Here is a 24822-nt window from a genome sequence, read left to right as displayed (position 1 = left end):
GTAGTGCCATCACACCGTATTTGATCATTCATTAATGAGACAGGTAGAACACTTTTCCCTGATATTTAAACCAATTTTTTAAAATAGTGAAACACACAGAGACACTAGGAGTAGAGTGAAAAGTGTGCACGGATTTTTGAGATAAAAGGGGTTGACGTTGTGGTAGTCCTCCCCCACCCCCCAAGTAGTTTATGGTTCTCTGTTCCTGGAAGCAAAAAAACTTTTGAGAAGTACTTCTTTAGACCAAGGATGCTCTCTCATCGCCTTTCATTCTTCTGCATTTTCTTGTTAGATGGGGTTTGACTTTCCCCCTCTATTAGCTGGAGTGGCTTCAGTGGTCCCTGTCAGTGGAACCCAGATGGATGGAGTGAGAAAATGGTGGTGGTGAAGGGAGGGTCAGCGCTCCAGTCTTCCCTTGAGGGGACTGTCTTCACGGGGAAGGAATTCCGGTTAAACTGCGATGTGTCACAGGGCCCAGCAACTATTATTTTACAACAGGACGGTATGAGAACTGTGAAATCCCATCACTGAGTTTCCCCAGTGGGTAACAATGTCTTCAATTTTTGAAGGCACCCCCCAACCCCATCCACTCTGAACACCTAGATAGCCCATAGAGCACTCCAGCACTTCTCCAGCACTTTTTTTTTTTTTTTTTCAATAATTCGTGTTAGGCTTAATCAGTGTTGTCTGGATTTTTCCCCCTGAAGATGGTGATGACAGAAATGTCTTGAAATACTTTTGACATTTCCTCAGTCATCCATTTACAGAAGAAACGTCTGTGCAAATATTTAAATTACCCCCTCCTTGGAACAAATTTGCCTTCATATTAATCTACCCTAGGGTATAGGTTGGCAACGGTCTAAAGGTGGGAGAGTTTAAGGGGAGTGGGAAGGATTGTAGTACGGTGGAGCTTTAAGCAGCGGATCCTTTTTTCAGCGAACCTAAGTATTTCTCTGGGCCTGGGAAGTTTGGCTCCGAAGTGTCAGGGACCCGGCGGTGGGACGGTGGGGGCGGGGGGTTGGTGCTGGCAGGCAACACAGTCTTGTGTGTTTATTGACCAGCCTGAACGTCGGCCCAAGACGGGCTGGGCAGCGCCTCCGGGGAGGCCGCCGGGCTGCGGTTTCCTTCTGATCCGCTGTCTCACAGCGCTCGGAGCGGCTGCGCTCCAGGCCCCCAGCGCCCGGGGCCCTTCTGGGCCAGCCCTGGAGACCTGCGGACGGCCCACCTCGGCGGGCCCTGGCGGACGGGGTCGCCGCTGTGGCTCTTAGGCCCGGAGACTCCCCGTTGGGGTCTCCAGGGCCTATCTCTGGACACCAGGGGTTCCCACGGGGGTCGAGCGGGGGGTGAGCCCAGGCGGTGGAACCCCGCGCGTCGGAGGCTCCGCGAACCCGGCCGGAGGCTCTCTCTGCCTTGCGGTGAAGAGTGCCGGCGGGGGCGGGCGCGCAACGGGAGCGCCAGCCTCCCGCGGTGCCACTCCGGCTTGGGCTACCCGCGGGAGCCGGGGGCGGGGAGCCGGGAGCGCCGCCCCGCCAGCGCGCCCCGCCCGTGGGAGAGGAGGGGCTGCGGCGCGGTGGACCACTGGAGGCGCAGCACCGCCGCCGCCGCTGTCGGTGCTGGAGTCCGCGGCTCCGCGCAGGCGGCGCCCGCGCCTCCGCTCCCTGGCCAGCCCGCGCGCCCGTCTGCCCGCCCGCCAGGGCCGCCTCCCGCCGCTGCCGCCGCTGCTGCCGCCGCTGCTGCCGCCGCAGAATCGGCGCCGCCGCTGCTCGCCTTCCAGGTAGGTGTCCTAGCGCAGAGGGGACCCCGGGAGCTGACACCGCGGTACCCGCTCCGCAGCCCGGGGGCATTGTGCGCGTCCGGAGGGCCGGAGGGACGCGCGGGTGGGCAGCCGGGCTTTGGGCCCTGGAGGCGTCGCCGCCCCCTGGGGGTTCCCTTGGCTGGTGAGCCCCGGTGGCGGGGGCGGCGATGCCTGTCGGACCCCATGGCCAAGGTGGGAGGGGGCGTCTGAGTCAAGGTTCCCCGCTCGCCACCCTCCCTTCCCCCTCGTTGTTGGGGAATTCCGGCCTCCTGGCTCGCGCGCTCGCATTCCTCCGCGCAGCCCGGCACCCTCGCTCTGCCTGGCTGCCGCGGATTGAAGCTAGGGCCGGGAGAAGGACTGATGTAATTGTCAGCGGAGAACCGAACCCGCGCGGCGAGAGCGCCGGTGCCCGCGCGGGCTCCAGCTAACGCCTACGCCGCACCTCCCAGCGAATCCGGGGAGCCGAGATGAGCGGCTGGGGAAGTTGTGCATTGGGTTTTATTGTGCGCGTGCACTGCGGAGTGCCCTCGCGGGCCACCCTTGTCCCCCGGCTGCTGGCTCCCCTGCAGCCTTCTCTGCAGCTTTGGTCCACACCTCCAGCCAGGGCCGGGTTTGCCTTCGCTGGTTCAGACCGGGACAGCGTTTGCATTGCAGTCAGGACGTGCTTCCCCTGCATCGAGCCCGGAGCTGCCCGCAGATCGTGTCGCCAGGGATGCTGTGGGGGAGGAGGGGAAGGGAGACCTGGGGAGGAAGCCAGGAAGAAGTAATGACACCAGCAGATTTTTTTTTTTTTTTTTTTTAAGCCTTTACTGTTGTGGGCACATCTTCATGACACCTTTGGAGCTGTTTTTGAAAGTTATGACCAGATACTGATTTTGTGGCCATTCTATGATATTCCTAACGGTAGCTTAAACATAGAGACCCAAAGCTGGGGAAAGCATTACATAATGGACAGGAAGCAAATGACACGAAACTAAGTGAACCCACTGGGTTGCCAGCTTATTTCTTTCTCGCAGATGCAAAGTCCTATAGGGTTTTTTTTCTTCATACCAATTTCCTTCTTTAAGTAATTGAACTAGTTTTAGCAAATTGTATGTTACATTCACTCGTGATTTTTTTCCTAAATAAGAAAACAATTTTTCTTTGACATCTTTTATTAAATTAAAAAAAAATTGCATGCTAGCGGATAGTTGTATATCATGGGGCTGATTTGTAAATGTAGTCTTCCGTCAAAGGTAAAATTTTAAAATATCCCGTCTTAATATCATTAACTTTGTTTTCCTCTTGGTTGTGTTTTTTCCTCTCTCCTCCATCCCCATTTGTTTTTTGGAAGCATTTCTACAGTTTGAGGTACTGCAAGCTCACAATGTTGATAATCCTATCCAATGCTACAGCATTGCAGATACAAAGACTAATAATAAATGAAACAGAAGACCTCACAGTAACTCGGAGTGAGCAGAGTTCCCAAGGTCGAAGGGAAGCTGCAGTGTAACTCGCTATTAAAACCTATAGAAAATATGCCTTGTCCTCATGGAGTTATAAGGAAGGTCCTGATTGGTGGAATATTATTCCTGTTATTCTTATACCCCTGAATTTCTTGTGTTTCCCCTTAAAATTTTTTTTTCTCAATGTGGAAACAAAATATTTCCATTAAAATCTTTGCTTTTAGAAAACCTAAAAATCCTGTATTTGCTGATTTTTTTTTTCAGTTTTGTTATTGATAACTCAATTATACACGCAATGGATGGATTCCTTTTGGGATATCTCAGTTTCAAATTATGGTTTTATCAGATATCTCTTGGCATAGTGTGATATGATTCTGCTGAACTTTTATAGGAACGCGTAAGTTTTCTCATCTCTAGATTGCTTTAACCTTATGTTAACTCTACTCTGTGAAGAGGGATAAGGTCCTCCTAAAATGAAGCATTTGTGGCTGGAGATCTGTAGTACCACCAGAAACAGAAATAGGTTAATGCATCAGTAGGTAAAAGTTTTATGTGACTTTATTCGTGAAACTGTTGGATTAGGGAGAATATTCAAATTTGATTAAAATGCCTTGGTTAGGTAGCATTCAGTGATCATTCAGTGGATTATTTCGTATGATCATCCGTCTGTTCAAGACACTGGTCTAGGTACTGTGGGAAATACAAATAAGAATAAAAAGATGTCTCTACTTTCACGAGTTTGTAGTCTAGTTTGGGGGGAGAAGTCATGAATTCTCAAGAGGTGTTTTTTTTGTTTTTTGTTTTTTTTTAGACTGCGAAGGTTAAGTAATGATTATAATACTTTTTTAAAGTCTATTTTTAATCTTGCAAGAAAGGTCTCATGCTAAGCATTGACTTCTGGGAATTTTTTTCTTCTCAACATTATGTCACCATGATTCGTCCATGTTGTATATAGCTGTAGTTCACTGACTTCCATTGCTGTACATGATTCCATTACCTATCCATAGCAATTATGTTTCACTGTTCTGCCAGTGGCTCCCCCCCCACCCCGCCACCTTGAAAAAAAATTTGCAGAGAGTGCTGCTCTGGTCATTCATGTTTCCTGGGGCACATGTGCAAGTGTTTCTCTTGGGGAAATACCAAGGTACAGAATTGTTGATTTGTAAGATGTGTAAGTTTTCAAGTTCCTAGTTGTTGCCAAATTATTTCCCAAAATTGTTGTACTAATTTACACAAGCCAGGGGAATAAACAAATACAAATCAGCATTTGTATAGGTGCGTATATTGAAATACATGTTTTGTTTGTTTGTTTTTAAAGCAGGAGGATAAACTTAAAACCTAGCACAGCAGTTGTCCTCTGAGAGGACCATGGGGATGGTATGGGGAGGAACACACAGGTGGATATAAGTTATTGGTAATGATCTAGTACCTAGAGTAAGTTCACAGATGATTATCATATTTTAAAAGAAGGAAGGAAGGAAGGAAAGAAAGAAAGAAAGAAAGAAAGAAAGAAAGAAAGAAAGTTCTCATGCATGGATCAGTAGTAATTTAGAATTCTAAGGAAAAAGAAAATAAGGACAATACAGTGTTATCATAAGGCACACCAGGCTCCTGTACCAAAAGATTCAGAAGATGTCAGTTAAGGGATAAGGAAGCAGTCCCTGTGTATAGGCATATATTGTGTAGAGTTCATGGAGAGGCTTATAGGAAAGATGAGCAGGAAGTGGCCTTGCTGAGAAGAGGGACCTCAGCCATCTTGAACAGAGGAAATGAACAGAAGTGGAAGAAGCCATGGGGAATTTTCCAACCATGAACCACTCAAAGAGTTTATTAAAAAGTCTAGAGAACTGATAGATTGGAGGTGAGGGTGTGAAGGGGAGAGATTCAAGGCAGGATCCCTGGTTTGGAAGCTGTTTGATTGAGATGAGAATTCTCTGTTTGGAGAGAACTGAAAAGAAAGAATGGATTTTAAAAGACACTGGGAGAAGAATACAAGGCTTAAGATCCTAAATAGGAATAGGAGGAAGGAGTTAAAGATGTTTCACTTTATTTATTAAAAAAAAAAAAAAAAAAAAAGATTTATGTATTTGGCAGAGAAAGAGAGACACAGTGAGAACACAAGCAGGGGGAGCCAGAGAGGGAGAAGCAAGCTCCCCGCTGAGCAGAGAGCCCAATGTGGGGCTGGATCCCAGGACGCTGGGATCATGACCTGAGCCGCCCAGGTGCCTGATGTTTCATTTTAATTAAAAGAAATAGAGAAGTTGTGGTGGGAGGTTTTAGCATGATTTAGACATGTCAAGTGTGGGTTGATTGATATTCAGCTTATGTTTGAAGATACAAACTTGGAGTTGGTGGGCAGTTATGACACTCACAGTGAAGACTTTGATTTTCTCATGTCATACCTGGTGCATATGGAAGAGTACCTGAGGGAAGAGGGCATAAAAAGCCTTTGTGTAATTTTATTGCGTGAAGGAGGTAAATGCTCAGTGGTTAAGTGTGAAGATGATGTTTTGGATTGACAGGAAGTGGGTTCATGGATTTGAGAGTGTGTTGGCATCACAGTGAGAAGTGTTGGAATCAAATCTTTCTTGAGAGTTTACTAGTTGTGTGTAATTTGGTGAAGCAGATCCCTTTGATCCTCAGTTATGGCACATGTGAAATGAAGATACTAATAGCCACTTCCTGTGAGTGCAGGGAACAGGATGTGATGGAGGGACTAGAGCCTTGCAGGCTGATGTTTGCCTTCATACTGTTTCCCATCTAATGTTGCAAAGTAATGGCACATGTGTTTGTATTTTCTGACATATACTCCCTTGAAAAGGATAAAGGATTTCAACCCTTGAAGTTCTCTTCATTATAATAAAGAGTTGCTTATGCTCTCCTGTGTGGACAGGATAGGGCTTTCTATTTCTAGGGCCATCCTGGAGTAATATATAGTGTCATTTTGATTGAACACCATTTTAGCTGGCATTCTGATTTGTTAAATATTATGCTAGGTACTCAGCATTTTCTCATCCTATTTTAAAATTCATTTTCCAATTTTGCTTCTATTTCTTGACGTCTTCTGATCCTCTGTAATGTTTTTTTCTTGCTGATTTCACACCAGCTGATACAATGATTCGTGGCTGGATAGTTTTCCCCAAGGCAATGTAATCCTCAATTGCCTTTCCTTGGCATAGTGATTTGGAGAACATCTTGACATCTTGCTGGTAGTTCCATCAGCAGTTGAATGGAAATGTGGCAATATCTTACAGGAAAAAAGAAAAGAAAAAGGAAAAGAGAAGGACAGACCTCCTGAAGGAAGAAAGTTTGTTATTTACCATTATAGTCAGAAGTTATCAAAAAGCTCCTAAGAGAGTCAAGGACTCCAGAAGCCTCTTGATTTTCAGGGATGATTAGTCATACCCTTCACTGCAGCTACACATTCCCTGTATCCCATAAATAGATATAAATATTTAATGATTTGAAATCCAGGCTGGACTCAGGAGCTTTGGTCAAAACAATGAGCAAAAATTAATTTTAGGGATAACTGACATGATCTACATCTCATTTGGTGAAAGTGGTAGTCTGCTCTTCTGGCACGGTTCTCAGTTTCCATGAACTTTGGAAGAAGTTCTGCATCCCTACATTCAGTTACCAGACCCGAGGCTGATCACTTTCACAGAGAGGTGATCAGCATCTGTGGGTCTCGTGTGAATGGGCCATGGGCCATCAAGTGCCTTCCTTCTTCTTTCAGCCCCTCTTTATTGAGCACCTACTATGTACCAGACACCCTCTTAAGTGCTGGCTCATAAACCTGTCTGCCCTCAGGGTCTACCCAAGACAGAATCTACCAAAAACAAATCACTATTGAATATGTATGCGAACGTGGAGGGTGGATCTGGCTTGGTTTTGGAATTTGCATGAAGTTTCTATTTTTTCATTTGTTCCTTAAACTTTTTCCAGATTTATGTTTAGACCTCCTTGAATTGAGAGTGCTATGGGGGAAAAAAATGCGGTCCCTGCAAAGAACAGTTACTTTAAATGTACTTCTGTTTTATTGACTTTTTAAAGCAGAAGACTTTAAACTCATGGCAAGTCCTTTTGTCAAGAAGATACCTCAGTGTTGTCACATAGGAGAGACAGAGGTCACGGAAAGGAGAGCTGGGTGGATGAAGTCAGATTTGTGAAAATGGAATGTGTCTTAGTGCTGAGTTGATTTTTAAAGGGAAAAATGGAAAATAGACAGAAGGGTTAATTAAAGATCCAGCTGTATTACAGGGAATTGACTGTACAGAATCATGATGGTCACAAGATGAGGTTTCTGGTGGGCTACATGAACCCTTCTCTTTGTGTTCACTTACTTTATGTAGTAGTACAGTTTTTAAAAATCAGTTCTTTTTGTGCTTTTGAAAGTTTATCTTTCTTAGTCATCTCTACCAGCAAGGTGGTGCTTGATCTCATGACCCCAAGATCAAGGGTCACGTCCTCTTCTGACCTAGCCAAACAGGCAGCCCTTAGGGTGTGTCTACATTAAAATAAATCATAATATAAATGTTGAGTGTCTTTAAATTGTAAGAATTATGTTAATTATAGGCAGCAGGAAAGTCCAGTGACTGTTTCTGCTACTGGTTTGGCAGTTTACTTGAAAGTAAAGCCTCTCCTGTGGGAGAATATTCCATCCAGCAGGACCAGAGTCTCAAAATCTATAGTAAGCTGTGGAAAGGCAGAGCAAGAAAGGAGGCCAAGGCAGGTAGCTTACTGTCCAGGACTGTAAGGAATAACTGGGTTAGAGAGTGTTAAGTATGTAACTTAACTCTTAAACTTCAAATAAATTTAAATAAATAAGTATGTAAACAAGTTTAAGTAAACGTAAATTTACATAAGTAAATAACATTTAAATAAGATATCAGCAGACTGTCTTTTGAATCCATTTCTCCAGCATTGATGGTGAGTACAAATAATTCATAATTAATACACCAAAAAGTTTCTCCTTTAGAGATGATGGATTATGTTTTTCTCTGCTCAAGAAAATCTGTGTATCAATTCACATAAATAAAACACATGAAGAAAATACTACTCAGGCACTAGAAATACTCATCTTTGCTTGATGGCTTGTGCTTGGATGACCTTTATATTAGATTACTAAAACATTAGAGCTGAAAGAGGTTTAAAAAGCCATCTATTCCAACCTCTTCCATTTTCCAGCTGGGTAACCCGAGGCCCAGGGACTTGCCAAGTGAGGTGCAAGCCCTGTGTACAAATAGAGCTAGAAGATAACGTGCCAAATAATTTACTCCTGTTGGGTGGTAACAGGAAATAATGCTCTTCCCTAAATTGTGGGTATGGGAATGAGAGAATGAACCAACAACAGCCTCTACAGTGGAATTTTAACCTTCTTTTGTATCATTCTCCTTGAGTGGCCAGTGTAGAAAGTGAAATCATACGTATATATGTAGATTATTTTCTTGGGTTTTTAGAGCAAAGGCTTTGAGGGTAAGATGAAAGGAATGACAGTCACTACAAATATCATTATTTAATTTTTTTTGCTGTTTGCTGTCTTGATCCCTATAACTTTGTCTTTTAATTCCATGGGCAGGAAAGGATAGAGAAAAATTAAATTTTCCCGGGTTAGATACTTTTCTATTTCTTTTCCTTTGGCATTCTCTTCCCATATGCTAATATAAGAGAAAATCAAAACGTAGAGGGAATTGAGTCAGGAACAGAACATTAACTCCTACTTTTTTATCTTGCACCATGTTGAGGCAATTCTCACCATTGTGCTTGAGACAGCGACCTATCCACCTTTAGAAAAGAGCGTGGAAATAGAAGGGAGAACAACAGCAGTATATTTTTAGAATCTTTTTTTCAAAAGTCAAACTTAAAATAAACCTGGCCTCAATTTTTAGCAATAGCTTTATTTCACATCTGCTACACTAGTGCCTAAGTTTTATCCTAATTTGAAGAAGTTACTTTGCCTTTTTTTTAATACGTAATGCAGTGTTGCTAGGAGTAACACACTATGAACAATTACTAAAGCTTAAAGAATAAAGTATCTAAAAGAATATTAAAATTAGAAAAATTGTGCCATGTCATTTCTGGAGATAAAGTCTGATTTTTTATTTTAAATTAAGATAACATTTTTGCTTTCTGTTTATCTGTCTCAGCTAGACAATCTTTTGCATATTCGCACCCCATCAGGCAACAATCTGAGCAGTTTTTGTTGTATAATTTTCCTAGAATAGAAAAAGTAGCACAGTTTGAATGGCATGTTGATTATGAAAAGACATTAATGAAATTCTTTTTGATCTCAATAAACTTCAAATCGAAGCAAGAACTATAAAAAGAATGTGATCTCCAAGGTAGGCCCAGCAAATGTAGGGTTCATGTGCCACTCCACGAAGAAAGCAAAGGAGGAGAAAGCAAAATCGGCAAGAGCTCAGGGTAATGAAAGAGGAAGGTCAAGGAAGGAAATAGGTCGCTATGCTATCCCAGCTTGTCTTCCAGTCTCGTTTCAGTGCCATCTGATGGAGGTCGGATGTGATGGAGGGTATCTGTCTCTACACTTAAAAAAAAAAAAAAAAGTTTTTAAATGTTTTGAAGAACATAGAATAAGTAAGATGAAAAGACTGATAAAGTAAATGCCATTTAAGGAAAAAATATTGTCTGTACTGGCAGAAGATAAATATTACCATATGGAAAAGAAACCATAACATGCCACAAACAAGGTTTAAGTCATTAATATCCAAAAAGCTCCTATAAATCAATTAAGAAAAATGACTGTTAATCTAATAGGGAAGGGGGCAACAGAATGAAAAAACAGTTGACAGAAAGGAATTACAGATGGCACTTACAAAGACGAAACTGTGCTCAACTCATGGTAAGAGAAATGCCGTTTTAAACTGTTTAAGTTGCCCTCCCACACTATTAAGTTGGGAAAGATTTTGATGTTTGTTAGTGCTTTAAAGTGGCAAGGCTTTGGAGGTAACTGACGGACAGGTTCATGCATTACGGGGGTACAAAACATACAGCCTCTATGGATAACAAAATTAAAAGTTCACCTACCTTCTCACCCTAAATCTAAGAAATTTTTCTATAAATATACTTGTACATTGCAAAATGAATTTGCATAAAGATGGCAATTGCAACATTGTCTGTAGTGGCAAAAGATTCAGGGAAAGCTAAATATCAGCATGGGATTGGTTAAATAATTAGGAGCAGAAACAAAACTAGTAGCTATAAATAACAAACACCCATTGCTAAATTTCAAAAAGTAAGATCATTCTATATTTGCTGATATGAAATGATTTCTAAGGTATAATAAGGGAACAAATCAAGGTACAGAGTGGGATATGGCTGTTGGTGTTAAATATGAGTTTATAAATATATGTTTATGTGTAACTGTAAAGACTATCTCTGGAAGGTGACATAAGAAACTGGTAAAGTGATTGACTCTGGGGAGGAAAACTGGGTGGTTGTGTGGGGGTGTAAAGGACACTTACTTAGGACACTTAGTATATCCCTTACTACCTTCTGAATTTTTAAACTTATGAACATATTATCTATTCAAACCAAGGTAATTTTAAAATTTAAGAAGTACAAACTTTCAGTTATAAATTTTTTTTTTTTAATTTATTTGACAGTAGGCAGAGAGGCAGGCGGGGCGAGGGGAAGCAGGCTCCCTGCTGAGCAGAGAGCCTGATGCGGGACTTGATCCCAGGACCCTGAGATTATGACCCAAGCCGAAGGCAGAGGCTTTAACCCACTGAGTCACCCAGCTGTCCCTCAGTTATAAATTTTTTTTTTAAAGATTTTATTTATTTATTTGACAAACGGAGATTACAAGTAAGCAGAGAGGCAGGCAGAGAGAGAGAGCACGGGAAGCAGGCTCCCTGCTGAGCAGAGAGCCCGATGCAGTGCGGGGCTGGATCCCAGGACCCTGATATCATGACCTGAGTCGAAGGCAGAGCTTAACCCACTGAGCCACCCAGGTGCCCCAGTTACAAAATACTTAAGTTATGGGGATATAATGTACAGCATGGGGGATATAGTGACCAATATTATAACAACTTTGTATGGGGACAGGTGATAACTGGACTCATAAACGGGAATCATTTCATAATGTATAAAAATTATCAGATCACTATGACATACACTTGAAATGAATAGGATGTTATATGTCCATTATTACAATTAAAAAAAAATTGCTTGGGGATCGCTTTTACTGACCAAGAATGTTGAGTAGTTGTAACCAAACAGTTATAACAAGTAGCTGTTATACTTGTAACCAGTGGCATTCCTTTGCAACTTTGGGGCTCATTCTGATCTGATGTAAGAACACAGTAGTTACCATAAAGACTCACCTAAATAGGTGAGTAACTCTTCTAACAGGCTAGAGTCCAGAGAAGAGGGAAATTGCCAGTGGTTGCCCTTTGGTACAGAGTTGCTGGCCCCTGCCCTTTCCACACCCAGGTCTCTCTCCCCTGTCACTTGCATTGCATCTCACCCCCTTTTCCCTCATCATTCCTGAACCCCCACAGCAGTCTCTATCCCCGACAACTCAGAAGCTCCTTCTTGTTCCCTGTTCCACTAGGGGTCTTCCTTTGGCTGCCCCTTCTGGATTTTGTCCTTCCAAGCAGAGCAGAAGCTCGTTTTCCAGGCCAGTTTATACTTGCTCAGAGTATTGGAAGTGAGTGACCATTCTGACATTCTTTAATCCTGTCATCTTTCTCAGAATAATTTATTTCACAAAGTATTTCTTGAGCAACTACTAAGTCAGAAAAGGCCAGGAAGTAAAAAGTGCTCATGAAATTGACATTCTAATTAAAGTAAATAAAAAGTAAAAGACAGTTAATTGCTGTTTTAGTTGCCATTAAAAACTGTTTAAGGACAATAAAAGTGATCGATGGAACTGAGAGCAGTGGGTAGTGGTGGTGGGTGTTTGCTTCCCAGCACCGCCATAAGTACCAGGAACTGGGTGGCTTAAAACAAGAGAAATGTATTGGCTCAGGGCTGGCGGCTTGAAGTTCTAAACTAAGGTGGGTCCCTCCTTGCCTCTTCTATCTTCTGGCAGCCCCAGGCATTCCTTTGCTTGCAGTAGCACAACTCAGTCTTTGCTAACCTTCTTCCCATGTCTCTGTTTGTGTGTCTCCTGTTTGTATAGGACATCGGTCGTGATGGATTAAGGCCTGACCCTACTCCAGTATGACCTCATCTTAACTACATTGCAACAATCCTATTTATGAATAAGGTCATATCCTGGGGGAGCGAGGGTTAGGAATTCAGAATTCAACGGGAATCCTGAGATAAATTCAGGAATTTATCTCTTTTTGGGAGATAAAATTCAGTCCATAACATTGGGCTTGCCTGGGTGAACGGACCAGGGGAAGGCCTTGCTAGGTGAAGACGTTTGAATCGAACCTCAATAATGGGAAAGAGCAGGTTGTGAAAAAATCTGGTTGCAGAGCCTTTCCTGCCAGAGGGAACAGCAAGTATGAGGACCCAGGGAATAAGCCTCTTGGAACCCAAGGTTTTACGTTCTTAAAAAGGGCAAAAAGAGTATCAGTTTGGGCAGGTGACTTTTATGGTTAAAGTCAATAGGACTTTACTTTTGAACACTCTTGGATGTTTTCACTTTTGGTGAGGCAAAGACCGAAACGTTTTTTTCCTTAAAAATTAATTGCTGAGGAGGTGCCTGGATGGCTCAGTCACTGAAGCATCTGACTTTTGATTTCGGCTCAGGTCATGATTTCAGGGTCGTGAGATCCATGCCTAGCACGGGGCCTGTTTGGGATTCTGTCTCCCCTCTTCCTCTGCGCCCCCTCCCCCATTAACTGCTGAGAAATCAGGCCTATAAGCAGTGGCTTATCACATTTTAAGAATTTTGTTGATTAAAAGTTGATTTAAAAATTTGCTTTGCATTTTAATAGAATTCTCCATCACTATTTTTGGGTTTATTAACCTAAAAACCTTAAGTATAACAACATCTGAGAATTAAGTAGACTTCATAATAATAGAGATTATTTTCTAGAGGTAAATTAATTAAGGCTAACTATAGCCTTTAAAAACCTGACATCATATATTAAATTATCATTTTCAACAAGATTATAATGTTTTTGTAGTTCTTCTCTGTGATACCTAATGCTAAGTAGCATTAGCATGATTTATATTACAGATTCATGAAAATTCTTAGTTTCCTTGAATTTAAAAATTGATTCAGAGTACAGAAAAATCTATATGGAAATAGAAATTTTTTGGGATAGTTAGTCAAGAAGATTCCATGTTAGACTGGTACCATCTTTTAGCATTCAGAAGTTAAAATGAGGGACGCCTGGGTGGCTCAGTTGGTTAAGCGGCTGCCTTCGGCTCAGGTCATGATCCCAGCGTCCTGGGATCGAGTCCCGCATCGGGCTCCTTGCTCGGCAGGGAGCCTGCTTCTCCCTCTGCCTCTGCCTGCCTCTCTGTCTGCCTGTGCTCACTTGCTCGCTCTCCCTCTATGCCTGACAAATAAATAAATAAAATCTTAAAAAAAAAAAAAAAGAAGTTAAAATGAGGTAATTTAAAATACTAAAATATTTAATGCAAAATTGACACTATGATATTTACATTAGAATATTACATATGCATACTTTAGCCAGAACTTTGATGTGGTTAATACAGATTTACTTATTTATCTTAGAGAAAAAAGTAGTAATTATGAGTAACAAGCTTCTGCAAAAAATTCTGAATGAGTTAAAAAATGCTTATGTAAAATTAGATTTTTATAGAGAACGGCTATTTAGGTAAGGCTTAGCATTATAAACGTAGACTGGGGCTAAGGCTGCCTGGTTTCAAATCCTCGCTTGGCTTTGTCCAGCTGCGTGACTCTGAATAAGTCCATTAACTCTACTTTGCTAAGCTTTCCTAAAATGGCAAATATAAAAATGGCGCCTAACACAGAGGATTGTTAAAAAGATAAACATGATAAAAATAATAACAACTAGCACTTACACAGCACTTACTATGTGCCCTGTTCTTAGAAATGTATATGATTTTATTCTTTTCTTAGAAATGTATATGCATTAATCATACACCTGTATGTACATGTATGTATACATATATACGATTAATGCATATACATTCCTAAGAACAGGGCACATAGTAAGTGCTGTGTAAGTGCTAGCTATTATTATTTTTACCATGTTAATTAAAAATTTAAATTATTCACTAGTTGGAAACTTACTATGTAAAATGTAAATATGGTCATAACGTCTTTTATGCCTTGTTGCAAATCAAAAGCTAATTTGAGAGAGATAAGAAAATTGTCAACAGAATTTGTAAGGCTCCGTTTTAATGTTACTAATCTGTCAGAAGTATTTTATATGCTGACCCCCTTAGTTATTGATAGCAATGACTGTATTCAAGAGATTTGGTTAGGTCTTAAGGAAGAAAGAAAGATGATTAAGCTGTCAGTCCTACTGTCAAGATCCTGCCCATCCAATAGGGGAGCTAAGATATAATTTAGTATAATACCAAGCGTAATGAGGTAAGTGTCACACCAAGAATGTGAGTTAATACTGTGAAGGCCTGTGGAGGCTGTGAAGGATCTGCGAAGGTTTTGTGATTAAGAAGGACATGGGTAAAAATGTAGGAACTGATGACATTTTTAGGTGGTGGGAAGGTTGGAGAGAGAAATCTGAGGAAGAGGATGAACAGAGAGATGGATGGGCAGAAGACCAAGAATCATGTTTCTGAGTCAAGAGAGAAAAGAATTTCTGGAAAGAGAAATGGGCTATCACGAATATAAAGAAGAGTCAAGGAAAAAGAGATTTTAGAAAGATCGTGAAAGCATTCCCTCCTTATCCTCTGTGGGCTAGAGATTTGGGTGCGTATTCATTGACTTTTCTTGACAAAATAGCACATAGTAGAATTTCTGCAACAAGGCATATAACTGAAAGAATGATCAGGTCAGATAAGGTAGCATTTCTGGGGCACCTGGGTGGCTCAGTGGGTTAAGCCTCTGCCTTCAGCTCAGGTCATGATCTCAGGGTCCTGGGATCGAGCCCTGCATCGAGCCCTGCTGAGCACAGAGCCTGCTTCTTTCTCTCTCTCTGCCTGCTGCCCTGCCTTCTTGTGATCTCTCTGTGTCAAATAAATAAAAGAATCTTTTTTTAAAAAAAGGATAATGTTTATTTATATTGATGTGATTTAAATATAGTAAAATTTCTAGTTGTATGTGTGGGTTTTTTTTTTTTTAATTCTCTAAAGAGCACTTTTAAGACTAGCTACCCTTTTTTTTTTTTTTTTTTTAAGAGTTTATTTATTTATTTGTCAGAGAGAAAGAGAGAGAGAGCACAAGCAGGGGGAGCAGCAGGCAGAGAGAGAAGCAGGCTCCCCGCCAAGCAAGAAGCCCAATGTGGGACTTGATCCCAGACCCTAGTATCATGACCCGAGCTGAAGGCAGGCGCTTAACCGACTGAGCCACCCAGGCATCCATTTTTTTTTTTTTTTTTAAAGATTTTATTTAAGGTCTAACTACCATTTGTTTAGCACTTTTTGTCTGCCAAGCATTCTCCAAAGGATTTGAGGTGATTATCCTCTTGTTTAAAGCCTTGCAGATGCTCTTACAGTCAATATTATTACTTTTATTTTATGGATGAGGAAGCCAGGGTCCAGGGAGGAGGTGACCAGCTCACAATCCGCCCACAGCAAGTGACCGAGGTGGATTTGAAACTGGCCTGTCTGGCCCTGAAGCCTGGACTCTTAACCAATTTTAGGTAATGATTATTCCGTACCTTCAAGGTATTCTAGATGCAGAGTTGTTAAGACCCAACTTCTACTGATGACTGGCCACACTGACCTTGCTGTTCTTTTAATAAGCCCAGGTTATTCCCACCTCAGGGTCTTGGCACCAGCTCTTTTCTTTTCTTTGGGGCACCTTCCCCCCACTATCCCCGGGCTCCTCCTCGCCTTTCCCACGTCAGCTTGGATCTCAGAGAGGCCGACCCCAGCGTGTCCATGCACCCCCATCTGAGAACATCTTCCTTATGGGTTTGTTTTTCGTCTCCTAATTTACATTGTCTATCTTAGTCACTGCTGTGTTCCCAGGACTTAGTTTCATGATAGGCGCTTAATATCTGTGGGATGAATGAAATCATGATATGTCGAAGATACAGGATTTCAGGTCATTGGTGAGATTCTGCAGGTCTGTGGAGATGCTAGCAATTCTGGTCGGTGCTTTTTTCTTTCCTATTTAGTATGTCTTTTTACAATAACTTTGAATTGAAAACTAGGTGACATTTTAAAGGAAAGTATTAAAACTTTCTGCTGTATTTAAAGCAATATAACTTCATTGTAGAAAATCTTGCAAACACAGAAAAGCACGTTTTAAAATTACTTTTACTCCTGTTTCTGGAAGCTGAATTTTAGCCTTTGGATATGTTTTCAGTTCTTTATAAATTGCTTTCTTTTTCTTAGCAATGAATCATGATGATTTCTTGTATCACCCATTATTCTTCTTAACTTAATTGTAAAAATAGACTTTATTTTGAAGTGCTGTTTTGGGTTCACAGCAAAATTGAGCAGAAACTGGAGAGATTTCCTATCTATCCCTTCCCCCAAACAAGCCAAGCCTCCGCTATCCACAGCCTACCAGACCGGCACGTTTGTTAAAACAGATGAGTCAACTTTCACACATCATCATCACCCAAAGTCCATAGTTCAGAGTAGGGTCCACTCTTGGTGTTGTACATTCTGTGCAACAAGTACATTCTGTACATTCTGCGGACAAGTGTAGAGTGACATGTATTCACCATTACTGTCTCATACAGAATAGTTTCACTGCCCTAAAAATCCTCTGTGTTCCACCTGTTCATCCTTATCCCCAACACTACCCCTAGCAGCCTCTGATCCTTTTACTGTTTCTATGGTTAAACTTAATTTTTAATAGGTGTAGAATATTCCATTTTATGCACATGCCATGTTTTACTTAACTCCATTTGGACAGGAGGTGGCTTTTCTGCATTAAAAATAACCTGATGAATGGCCTTGTACACAGATTTTTGTTTACAACTCTGATTATTCCTGAAAATGACCATATTGAGGATTAAAGGATACGAACATTTTAAGGCCTTTATTATGTGTTCTCTAACAGCCCAGTCCTTCAGATGTTTTTTAAAACCATTTTTCCCTCCCACTGAGAATGAATGAAAGGGCTTAGTAGGAAGAATTGTCCTATTAGCTGCAAAAATACAGACATAATAATAATGACTGTATGTACAGTTCACTATGTGCCAGCAATTGTTTTAGTTGTTTGTCTTGATTTCACTCATTAAATCCTCACAATAATGCTGTTGGTTAGTACTATTATTAGCTCCATTTTAAAGATGAGAAAACCAATACACAAAAAGGTTAAGTAACTTGCCCAAATGGTTTTCTTATCTGTAATGTAAGGCCTAAACCTCAGCTTATTGTGTCACATGTTCTCTGTTTTTCTGGCGCATAGTGCAGACTCACCAAATGTCCCCTGTAGTATTCAGGATACAAGTAGTAGCATCAAAGACATAAGATAACTCAAATGACCATAGAGAATTTTTTGAAAAAGATTTTATTTATTTATTTGAGAGAGAGAGAGAGAAGGAGCAGAGGGGAGGAGCAGAAGGAGAGGGAGAAGCAGACTCCCCACTGAGCAGGGAGCTCACCGTGGGGCTCTGAGATCATGAGGACCCTGAGATCATGACCTGAGCTAAAGGTGGATGCCACCCGACCAAGCCACCCAGCCACCCCTGAAATGATCATAGAGAATTTTATTGGCTCTTAATTTTTCAGGTAGTGGGTACTCAACTAGAATTTTCCTTAATTCTTTCCTTCAAATTTCAACCTCATCTAACTCGCTTGGCATTTAATACAACATTTATGCTGATTAACTGCTATCTAATGACAGGTTATAATTTTTTTTTTAATTTTCTGAGAAGCAACTGAATACAGCATACATCCATCAGATGCTTTGAATTCTTAACTCTGGCTTTACTATTTTTAGTATAGAAGTGCTCTCAGGCAAATAGTAAAACATGACCCAAATTATTATTTTTTGACCAATATTATTAATCTCAATTGGTGACAAAAAGAAACGTAGACAAAAATCCACTTTGCTTTAAAAACCAAATGAGAGCTTCCCTGTGACAGACGGTAAAGGCAGCATTTTAATTTTTGGCTTTCCTGTGGAAATTCTGCTTTACACAAATAGGAAGACATATTCTTTTCCTCCTTTCCACTGTTCTTCCTCAAACCTCAGCCAGCCATTACCCTTTGCACACACTTCATATTTCTGGTGATTTGCTCCTGAGGATGCTTGCATATTTGCTCCTAAGTGCTTTGCTGGGTCTTTTTAGGAAGACAGACGGGTTTATTGCTTTGAGGCTATATCCTATGGTTTTCTGGCTCACTGAGATATTGAGTCGTCAGCCTTAGCTGCCTTTGAGCGAACGCTCCGATGTCATGGGGAGCCTCAGTGGGACTGATAACCATTAAGGGTTGTTTTTTATTTCCACTTGTTAAATCCCCAAAACTAATGCTATTAGAGGGCTTTTCATAGAAATAGAAAGCACTGTCTATTCATCTTTTTAACTCCCACATCACATAGCCTTGTACATAGTGGGCATTCAGTAAGTTGTTGAATATGTAATTTTTGTTAATTGATTCATATAAAATTATACTGTACATTGCTTGTTATTAGAAATGCTAATTATGGGTTTATTTAGTTTGTATTTACACTCTAATCTGTGGGAGCATTGAAGGAAAAGCTTGTAGAGCTTGTCCTTTAAACTTTAAAGGAACACACATACTTGGATAAAGCAGTGCTGAACTTCTATTTTCAAATGCCCATTATAGGGTAGCCAACTGACAATTATTTCCTTCTCTATGTAAGAAATACATAAAAAAATACTTTGAGTAAAATGCCTAATTATTCTTTGTAAGCAGACCACATAATGTGAAATGACCAGGTTTAGGGATTACATTTTTCAAAGCCAGCAGTAAAGTAAACAAAGGTTAACATACATTTCTTTAAGTTGAAGATGCTAGAGCTTTTTAATTGCTTCTTTTTGGTTTAAAACAGTCCATTTGACATTTCTTTGCAAAACAGTAACTTATGAGTTAGTTACAAGTAAGGTTCTGTTTCTTTAGACACATTAAAGAACTATCCCAAACTTTTTTCCTTTCTCTTCCTCTGGTATGGGTATCATGACTGTACTTAAAACAGGAAATTAGTAATCTCTTCTTGAAGGTGGTGATAGAATGCTGACAAGTTAGTTCACATCTGCCCCCAAGTTTTAGTTTAAAAATGCAACTTGGATGATAACATTGCCAAAATGCTTTGTGCCAGGATATATTACTGGCGTTTTAGGGGGAGGAAGTTACTTAATAATTTTATGCAGTTTTTTTTTTTTTTTAAGATTTTTATTTATTTGACAGACAGAGATTACAAGTAGGCAGAGGAGATAGGCAGAGAGAGAGGAGGAGGAAGCAGACCCCCCGTCGAGCAGAGAGCCTGATGTGGGGCTCGATCCCAGGACCCTGGGACCATGTCCTCAGCCAAAGGCAGAGGTTTAACCCACTGAGCCACTCAGGCACCCCTTTTATGCAGTTTTTCATGCTTCCTTAGAATTGTCTTTCTAAAATGGATGGATTTTCTTCAGGAATTCCAGAAAGCTTTTAGGGGAATATTCCTAAAATTGTATGCTCTACATATATTATTATTTTATTGTGAATTAAAGTTAAATTAATCTCTCTGATTTGAAGGTAGTTAAGAATCATGGTTAGTCCTCTGCCTAAAGAAAATATTGGTAGGCAGTGTTGGGAGTTGGCGGGTGGTAGACAGCTGATTTCCATAAAGTCAGAATGACAAATTGAAAGGGAAAATGGCCATACTTCAAAATCATGGTTTTGGGAGGATTACTTTGAGAATATTTTATGACAGACAGATGCCCCAAATATCTGTCTTATATTCTCTTGTTGTCTCAATATCTAAGACTTACCTAGCACATGAGACTTCCAGCATTACCCGAATCACAGAAGGGACCTTCTGGTCTACCTCTCTCATATTTGTGGGTGAGGAGCCTGAGGTTCTGAGGTTCAGGGAGGTGTCCAAGCCAGGGCCAGTTTTATACTTACCATCACTGACTGTGAATCCATACAGACCTGGTACAAGGTACACATTAGGACTGATTTATAAATATGTATACAGATGTGGAGAAAGTGCTGATGGAACTGATAGTCATTTTCATCCTGAGGAATCTGTCTACTGGTTAGGGTTCATGGCTGTTCTTATAGTGCTTTTTCAGATATGATTTTGGCTGTAAAACCAAGTCATATTGTAGGCAGAAGTAGATCCTGCCTTTGTCCATTTGGACTGCTATAATCAAGTACCAAAGACTGGATATCTTACAACAATAGAAATTTCTTTCTTATAGTTCTGGAGGCTGGAAATCTGAGATCAGGATTCTAGCATGGTTGGTCTGGTAAGGTTATCTTCTAGGTTGTAGACATCTCATATTCTTACATGGCAGAAAGAGTTGTGGTTTTTCTCATGTTTCTTGTGCTTGGGGTTTTTTGAGCTTCTTGGATCTATGAGGTTTTAGCTTTCAAGAACATTTGAAAATTCCATACAATTATTCAAAAATCTTTTCTACCCCTTCTTCATTGTCCTTCCTTTGGGACTGTGTATTTACCTGTGTATTAGACTGCTCACTGATACTCGTTCATTTTTAAAAATTCTTTTCTCTCCTTTTCACTTTAGAGATCTACTATTGCCATGTCTTCAAGCTTAGTAATCTTTTCTTTGGCACTGCCTAAAATAATCCAGTGTATCTTTCATCTCAGACCTTGTAGTTTTCATCTCTACAAGTGATATTTGGATCTTTTGAAGATTTTATTTATTTATTTGACAGACAGAGATCACAAGTAGGCAGAGATGCAGGCAGAGAGAGAGGGGGAAGCAGGCTCCCTGCTGAGCAGAGAGCCCGATGCTGGGGTCGATCCCAGGACCCAGAGATCATGACCTGAGCCAAAGGCAGAGCCTTAACCCACTGAGCCATGCAGGTGCCCCTATTTGGGTCTTTTGAAATATCTTCCATGTTTCTATTTGAGTTTTTGAATATATAGAATACGATTATAGCTGTTTTAATGTCCTCATCTATTAATTCTAATATTTGTATCAACTCTGGATTGAGATTGATTGATGTCCTTATTATAAGTCATAATTTCCTGCTTCTTTGTATGGCTGTTAATTTTTGATTGGATGCCAAATATTGTGAATTTTATTTTGTTGGTCCCAGATATTTTTTAATTCTTATCAATATTCTTCAAATTTGTTCTAGATGGAGTTAATTTATTTGGAAATAGCTTGATTCTTTTAGGTCTTGTTATAAGATTTGCTAGGTAGGACTAAAACAGTGCTTAATTAAGGCTAATTATTCCCAGAACTGGGTAAGACCCTTCTGTGTACTTTGTCCAGTGTCCCCTGAATCACAAGACTTTCCATTGTGGCAGGTGGGAGCAGGCAATCATCTTGATTCTGTGTGAGTGTTACCTCTAATCCTTTTTACTTTTTTTTTTTTTTTCTTCAACGTCCTTAATTTCCTTATTACCTGCAAGCAGGACCAAGCTGCATTCTCGAGGAGAACTCTCTGCATCTCTCCAGTATTCTCTCTCTGTAAACTTCTCTCCTTTCCTTTAAAACATAGCTACCTTGGTCCTCTGGACTTTTGACTCAGTATGTCTGCTGGTCTTTGCCTGGCTTCTCTCTCCCTGGGCTGTGGCCAGAACTCTCAAGGCAGTAAGCAGGTGCAATCTTAGGACTCACCTCACTTTCCCATCTTTCAGAGATCACTGTTCTTGTTGCTAGATGGTGTCTTCAGAACCATTTCTTCATATGTTTTGTCTATTTTTGGTTGTTTCAAGTAGGAAGGTAAATTTGGTCCTTGTTAGTTTATCTTGGCCAGAAGTGGAAGTTTCATGGTCCTTGGAAAGTAAGGAGGTGGACAGAGGAGTGAAATACAGACCTTGAGAGGTTGTGGAAAAAGTTTACATAGACAATGTTGTGAATGGGAAAGCATAGGTGATGTGGTAAGAGTTTTTCTGACAGATTCAGAAGCAACTGAGCAAGGTGGCTACTGGCTTTATTGATTTGTTGGTTATTCTTTGGTAGCTACTGTTTGTTTGTTTGTTTGTTTGTTTAGTGTCTGCTCTGTGCCAGGGCCTTGACATGCATTATTTCTTACTTCTGCAATAAGCCTGAAAGGTGTTGTTATTGATAATCCTTCTCTACCTCCCACCCCCCACCTTCTTCCCACCCTCAATCCCAGCACTTCTCGATGTCAGAGATGAGGAAATAGAAATGTGAAGTGACTGCCAAAGTCTTGCAGCTCGTAGTTTGTATAATTAGATTTCAGGCTCCATTCTTGTAGCTTCCAAACCAATTGGTCCCTACTACTTTCTCCTTGCCAACAGTGAGATTTGTGTTGAGAGAGTGATAGGGGAATTGAGCTTGCTAAAAACGGATATGTTTCAGGGACAGCTCCTGACTAACTAGAGCAGGATAGGAGACTGTCAAAGATGAAGGCTGATGGATGAGAAGAAGAACAGTTTCAGAGGCTTAAGCTCTCTGTGGCATAGTTAGCCTTGGATTATGGCAGTGAAAGTGAAAGTGATGTGGAAGGACATTCCCAGAATTGTACCTGATATTCTCATTAATCCTGGATTTCTAATAACAGCTCCAGAAAGATTGTAGATCTGAAAAAGGTAAAACAACAATAGTTGTAGAAAAGAAATAAAGGAAGATTAAAAAAAAAAAAAAAAGACATAAATAGGGGCGCCTGGGTGGCTCAGTTGTTAAGTATTTGCCTTTGGTTCAGGTCATGATCCAGGGTCCTGAGATCAAGCCCCCCGTTGGGCTCTCTGCTAGGTAGGAGGCCTGCTTCTCCCTCTCCTCCCCCTGCTTCTGTTCCTTCTCTCACTGTGTCTCTCTCTGTCAAATAAATAAATAAAATCTTTAAAAAAGAAGACATAAAGAGTACTCATCATAAAGGAAAATTTGACTGTAATGAAGTTACTTTAGTAAAAACACTGGCAGAGAGCAAAAGAGCAAGCAACAGAGTAGAAGGTATTTCCAGTACATATGTCCAAATCATTTTTAGGTCAGTCACTTGGACAAATGGGAAGTTAAAGGTAGTCACTTTTTGAAACACTCATATATTCTATTCTATCAGAAATTCATTAACAAACACAATGGCTTTGTATATTTCCAGAATTGTTTGTCTAATCCTCTTAAGGGCATTATGCTACTAAGCAGCACAGCTAAGTGTTTGATCAGTTTTAATTAGAATGATCATTTGTCACACTTTAGAAGCATTTGGCTCTTGGCTGTAGAAGTATCAAAGGCTGAGCAAAGAAGCATTAATTCTACCATCTTTTAAAGTTATATTTTGAGCTGTCAAAACTAGTCACAATTTAGTCAGTATGGAACCTTCAACTATTCAAGTTTATGTAGTGTGCTGATTAATCAAATTTTGCATCTGATTTTCCACAATAATTCTTTTGTTAATATATGAAGACCATGTGATTAGGATTTATCTTATTGGCTATTTTGAGAAAGTCACCATCTCATTTTTCTCTTGTATGAAAGATTATAGTGTCTTCCAATAAGTGGAATGCAACAACAACAGCAACAGATTCTCTTTTGGATTCTTGTATGGGTAAAATCTTTTGTATATTGTGTCAACATAAAGAAAAGTGGTAACTCACAGATTAAGTGAGAACTCAGGGATTATGAGCTAAGACATAGCAGTGAGGGAGACTGGGTCCACCAGCAGCATGTGAAAAAAGCATCACTAGATAGTTTTCTTCTATATACAATAGAATAATGAGGCATAGAGTCAGAGCACAAAACCATGAAGCCAACAGTACTTCAACCTATATAGCAAGTGATATTACAATCCTTTCTTCTTCCCTCCCTTCCTTCCTCCTCTCTTCCTTCCTTACTTCCTTCCTTTAATTTTAAACATTATTTATTTTTGAGAAGTGGGGGGGGGGCAGAGGGAGAGAGAAAACAGACTCCATGCTGAGTGCAGAGCCAGATGTGGGGCTTAATCCCAGGACTCTGAGATCATGACCTGAGCTGAAATCAAGAGTCAGAGGCTTAACTGACTGAGCCACCCAGACACTCCCCTCCTTGGTTTTGAAGATGACGAGAGAGTTAGAAAATTTGATTCATGTAGAATCACTTAAAAAAAGATTTCATTCAATTGCCAAAGGCTTTTCTAAAAAAAGATTTTATTAAAAAAAAAGATTTTATTTATTTTTATTTTTAGAGAGAAAGAATTGGGGTGAGGGGAAGGGAGAGAAAGAGAGAGAAAATCTCCAGCAGACTCCAAGCTGAGTGGTGGGCTCCAATGCAGGGCTGCATCTCATGACCCTGTGATCATGACCTGAGCTGAAATCAAGAATCAGTCACTTAACTGACTGAGCCACCCGGTGCCCCACGAAAGCCTTTTGTAACATCTTTAACAACTCTCCCTTATAGGATTTTTTTTTTTTTTTTAAATAATGAGAAGTGGTATAACTGGTGGG

General features: G+C 40.7%; 1 protein-coding gene across 12 annotated transcripts in view; it reads left to right on the top strand.

Annotated features, from left to right (window-relative positions):
- Window positions 1-1661: 1661 nt before the first annotated feature.
- OSBPL6 (oxysterol binding protein like 6) overlaps window positions 1662-24822 on the top strand; it is a 204355-nt gene continuing 181194 nt past the window's right edge. For all 12 annotated transcript variants that reach the window (XM_059166931.1, XM_059166941.1, XM_059166939.1 and 9 more), the window contains exon 1: window positions 1662-1774. The gene's annotated coding sequence lies outside the window, so the exon portion shown is untranslated. The remainder of the gene's footprint in view (window positions 1775-24822) is intronic.

This window comes from Mustela lutreola, chromosome 3, assembly GCF_030435805.1.
Source record: "Mustela lutreola isolate mMusLut2 chromosome 3, mMusLut2.pri, whole genome shotgun sequence".
NCBI lineage: Eukaryota > Metazoa > Chordata > Mammalia > Carnivora > Mustelidae > Mustela > Mustela lutreola.
This window is presented reverse-complemented; position numbering and strand designations above follow the sequence as displayed.